Source organism: Antedon bifida, chromosome 3 (assembly GCF_963402885.1).
Source record: "Antedon bifida chromosome 3, ecAntBifi1.1, whole genome shotgun sequence".
Taxonomy (NCBI): domain Eukaryota; kingdom Metazoa; phylum Echinodermata; class Crinoidea; order Comatulida; family Antedonidae; genus Antedon; species Antedon bifida.
The window spans coordinates 14,736,955-14,742,589 of record NC_136228.1 but is presented as its reverse complement, the minus strand read 5'-3'; the positions used below and the strand labels follow the sequence as shown (position 1 = coordinate 14,742,589).

The 5,635-nt window shown below is 32.3% G+C and overlaps 1 pseudogene; it reads right to left on the bottom strand.

Moving 5' to 3' along the window:
• Positions 1 to 4,667: 4,667 nt before the first annotated feature.
• On the bottom strand, positions 4,668 to 4,784 carry LOC144838884 (5S ribosomal RNA; annotated as a pseudogene).
• Between the last annotated feature and the right edge of the window lie 851 nt (positions 4,785 to 5,635).

Genomic DNA, 5,635 nt, shown 5'->3' with positions numbered 1-5,635 from the left:
GATTTAGTTTGTACGTACGTATCTTAAGTCAGATTAATGATGGTAAAAAATGTTATTCTTTAAAGAAGGGATCAGAAGGTTGTAAGAGGATACCATAGAAAGGACTGTGGTATTATAGGTAGATGTAACATCACCTACGGTCAAAGCAACTAAAAGTTTCTTACTTTATCTAATAGTCCCAAAAAGGTTGGAACTAAGGTGGTGGGTTTTCTCTATCACAGCCGCTATCATAAAATCCTGAACACTCCCCTAGATAACTATTTTCACCAGTAAGGAGAGTAAGAAGAGTACCCTATCAACCATCAAGAATAACATTGCACACTCCAAAAAGGAGTTCTACGGCATCTAGAGGTGCCATACTCTAAAAAATTCGCTAGCTTAACCCTAACCATGATGGGGCTGAGGTGGGTTTGGACTCTCCAGCTTGCCAGGTCAGTTGTTGGAATAATCACTGAACAGAACTGTTTTTATATATATTTAGGCACATTTTCATCTTTTTGAAATGTGGCAGTTCCTTTTAAAAGTCATTGAAAGTGAAATCCTGACATCTGACAGGATTTAAACCTAGAACCCAAGGATCGGCAGCCAAGGAATGTCTTAATCAACAAACTACAACTCCACTCCGAAAATATTTTTATATGAGTATAGCTTTTTTTTCTAGATTGTCGCTGCTGAATACCTAAGGCGTACAAGACCATCAAATACGTTTCTTTTAATAAGAGGTAATTCAGTATTAAAGGCAAGTGTGTTACTGTCACAGGAGTCAAATAATATTCATCCAGTTCCAGTGTATTGTAGTAAGTATTTAAAGTGATAACAGAAAGAAATTGATTCTACATTTATGATGTAATGAATATGATGTGTCAATAAAACACAGTAATTGTTCATAAATGTAAATTTAGTGTTTTTGGTCGCAAATATAAAGAATCTGTGTTTGTTTTCTATTGAAATGATTATTTTCTTTGTTGCAGGTGTTGTTGAGACATCAAAACAAAACCCAGGTATGTTATACTATATTTTTTCTGTTGCCAGTAGTACTATCAGAATCGTTACTATTCTATACATTGTTATAATGTTCCATTCCACAGCACAGAAAACTGGCATTCTGTACTACAAAAATGTACTTATTTAGTGCTACCTGTACCTATAAATAAGAAAAGCCATGCCTTATTTAAAATTTCTTTATTGATTATTTATAGGCAATAGTAAGGACATAAATGAAGGAGCATCATTTAGTAACCCATTGCATCCAAGCGAAGGTTAGTAGATAATATAATAATATGATTATTGTCTGGATGATTAACAAGTTAGAATACTGTAATGATGACTCTCTCTAGAATCGTAATATTTCTTTCTAAAATGTAAGATCTTGTTATAAGCAAAGAATAGAATTTATTTATTTGAAAAATACCTCCTGAAGAAAAGCAGTATTTATATAATATAAAGTACAAAGCATAGAAAGGTAAAAGGTAATAATTTACAAATACTTACATAAATCATTAATAATTAAATTATGAAGAATTAACATTGTCATAAATGTCATGATTAAAAAAAAAAATATGACATTACACGTGACTGAATTTTTACTTTGGTTGACATTAGACAGATTGAAGTTTTTGGAAAAGTGTCATTGCATTTATTATAATGTATCTTGATTTATATTACAGTTTGTGATGAGCTGAATAGTTAATTAACATATTTATAGTTTGTATTGTATTTTTTTAACAAATTTATAGTAGAAGGGAGAGAAAAACAAAAACAAATGTAATATTATTCTTAACTCAAACTCATTTTGAAACAATAATAATCATTGTCAAATTAATGTAATTTTGTTTGCAGACAACAACACAATGGCAGATTCTAAAACTTTGGAAAATTTCCAAATTCTAAAAGCTGATCTTAGTAGATGCTTTGATGGGGAAAGGTACTGTTGGCTAAGGTTCCTACTATTTGATAAGTTGGATGTTGGTGACATTAAAAATCCACAGTTGAATGGACATAACTTACTCAATGCACTTGAAGACAAAGGTTTCATCTCACCAACCAATGTTAACTTGCTGTTAGAGATTACAAATACATCTGACATCCAACAGGCTAAAAATCTTGTATCAAAGTATATGACAGACAACAACATTCAGAATACTGATAGAACCAAGTTGTCATCTTACAGAAAACGACTGTTTAAGGCCCTGAGACAAGTTGACACAGATGCATTACGTAATGTTACTGCTTACTATAAATTGACAAAATATAACTTCCTCAATGTATGGGATGCAGTTCTCTATCTGGAGATTGAGCAAAAATTAGCAGATGATCCAGACAAAATACAGAGGTTTGCAGATCGTCTTAGCACAATAGCAAGTAACACACTACTTGATAAGGGTATTTAATCTTCTTACAAAACTATTCCAAAGTTAATTGTAATGTAACTATTCATATCTTTCATTTATTTTAAAATTTTACATGATGTTAATTTAATTTAAATGATACAATTGATTTAATTTCAATCATTGTTTATATACTATACAAGTTGATAATGTATTGATTATTTTATTTATTAACTGATTATGTATAGGCAATAGTGGAAAGAAAGAGAATGAGATTACAACATCAGGTCAACAATGTGAACCATCATCAGGTCAACAATGTGAACCATCGTCAAGTCAACAATGTGAACCATCAAGGCAACAACAGAAACCATCAAGTCAGCAACGGAGATCATCATCAATTCAACAACGGACAATATTGTTCAGTCAAGAACAGAGACTATCATCAAGGAGTCAGCAATGTGAACGAAGTGAAGGTAAGTTACTCATAAAATTTTATAGAATGGGTAGGGAGAAAAACATAAGAAAGGGTAAAAAGAAAGATTATAATAGGATTATTGTGATGATGATCGAAGATGATAATGACAAGGAAGTGATGGATAATATGATAGATAGTATTTATTGTCATTTTAACAACATTAAAATAAAATTAGGCATATGAAAACAATAACAAAATATATATCAGAAGAATGAGCAATCTGCGATTTTTCCTTTGGTAATTTGTAGCACTTTTAACAGCATGCCTGGATGCATGATGTATACAGAAAGAAAACTTGATTTAAATAGATCATGTCACATTAAATAGAATTATGATAATATAATTACTTTAAAATACATATTATTAATAGGCTACAATGTTAAATTTAATTAATATTTATATTTTCTACAAGAAACAACACCTAATTATCGTTCATGAACACGCGCCAACAACAACATGCCCAGTTGTTGATGCGAACTGTCTATTCGGCAGTTTTTTACTAAATAAATTGCATAAAATGAACAATTAAATATCCAAATAGCATTAAACATGATATTACCATGTAGTTGATAACATTTTTTACCATAAAACCCCTTCTGGTTGTCCGGGCTTACTGTAGATTAGTATGCAAAAGTCCCAACATAAGCGGCGCCCTACCGCATAGAAAACATTACTGTTGCAGGGAAAACTGTGGATTGCTCATTCTTCTCATATATATTCTTCGATACAATACATAAGCGTCGTAATAAGTGATAGTCTAAAGAGATCTTACAAACTTGCTGTTAAATACATGAATTGAATTATAAACAAATGATTATCGGCAGCTTGTCATAAACAGAAAAATATGTTGATGAAGAATAAATTGATAGTGGGTTGTATTTGGACAACTGATTATAGATATAGACAATTTATACTGTTATCTTTGTTTAATCTGTCAATTTAATAAATTATTATTTCTATGATTATTATAAATATACTACTGAATTTATTACATAATATTTGATACTTGCTTCTCTTCAACTCTTTAGCTCTCTCGAAGGATGACTTTAAACAGTTGATTGCAGACTTTGCAAAATGGTTTGATGACCGTGGACTCCTCAACAGCCTAAAAGTTCTTTTCTTAGAAATTTTAGGTGTTGAAGTATTGAATAGGGTTAGAAGTACAAGAGAACTATTAGATCATTTAATCAATTCTGATCTATTGAATCAACAACGTCTTGTTGTCCTGTATGACACAATAAAAGTAACTGGACAATTTGACTTTCATTCATCTATCACAAGAAAACTTTCTCCTTTCAAGAATATCAAAAAGTGTAAGGTAGTGTCACTAGCCACAGTCAATCTTTTTGATTGGGGAAAATCCCTCAGTGATCAGGATATAAAGGATCTTGATATACAATACAACTTCCCTTTCCTTAAGAATTATGCAGACGGTTGGAGTTTGATTTTGGACTTTGAACCTCGAGAGTTGTTGGAAGAAGACAAAAAATCAAATTAGTTAATGTTCAAAAGAGATAAGAAAATAGACCTTTGGGATGTTTAATTTTTGATGTAATATTGCTTGAACTCTTGGTTTAATTACCCACCATTATAGCATCTGATGATCTTGTAGGTATAGAAGCAACTGGAAACTCGAAACCAACAGCGATAATTACCGCCACTAACAGGTTTGATACAAACAAAGCCAGGACTGTTTAAAGCACCCTGATTGGTCCTAACATTGATCAAGGGCTTCTCTCGTCCAGTGCCCACCTTGACCAGAGGAAAGGCATAAGCCAATACGTCTCAGGCAGATACTAGATGCAGGGGCTGCCATAACAGTAAGCAGTGCTTATTTCAAATGCCTAACGAGACCCCAGCTCCGTATACAGCACCCAACATTCCCAGATGGTCTCCCATCCAAGCTCAACCAGGCCCAACGTTGCTTAACTTCGGTGATCTGACGAGAACCGGTGTTTCAACGTGGTAAAGCTATATTTACATACTTTACAACTCTATGTTTTTGTAGTCTCTTTATCTATCTACTGGACTAGACTCATTATATAGATAGTGTAATGAAAGTACTTTATAATGAACAATAAGCACTGAGATTCGCCTGTGTTTGAGATGATTTATTCAGTAGAAAGATTTCATTCAAATCTGAAAGCATGAAATATAAGTCATAACTGTTGTTAGAAACAAGAACTGACGTATGATTGAATAGCTATTATAACATTATTTCTTAACATTTGTTCAATAACTCACTGTTTGTCAGGCAAATCCCTAGCATAAGCCTACTGTCATACTTTCGACCCGTCAAAATACACTCATTAGTAACTGAAACAAAATATTATTAATCCATGATAATTATAACCTTCTAATCCCAAATTGTATAAACCTTTACATAAACAACTTAATCCGCTACAATCAGTAGTAAACAAGTTCAATGTATTCTTATATAAGTCTTACTGTACAAGCATTCGCTGTGTACTAAACAACTATTGAATATTCATAAGTAGCCGACTCACCCAGCGAGAGCAACACACGCAGACATTGTATGTCTAATTAACAATCGTAACTACGGTAAATAGATTTACACAACATAACGCATCATTTATATACCCCTTTTGGATTCTGTGCATATACATCTTCAACATGAATAAACAACAATAAGGCAACTACAGACAAACTTTGCGTTTCTTAAACAACAATTATATCAACATATTAATTAGGCTCAACAACAGTTCTAGGCCTAGAAGTGGCAACCAACGTGAACAACAACTTTTAGATTGTCCCTCATTTGAACTAGCCTATATTTACATTAGATTCCACCTTAAATATGGCTCTACTT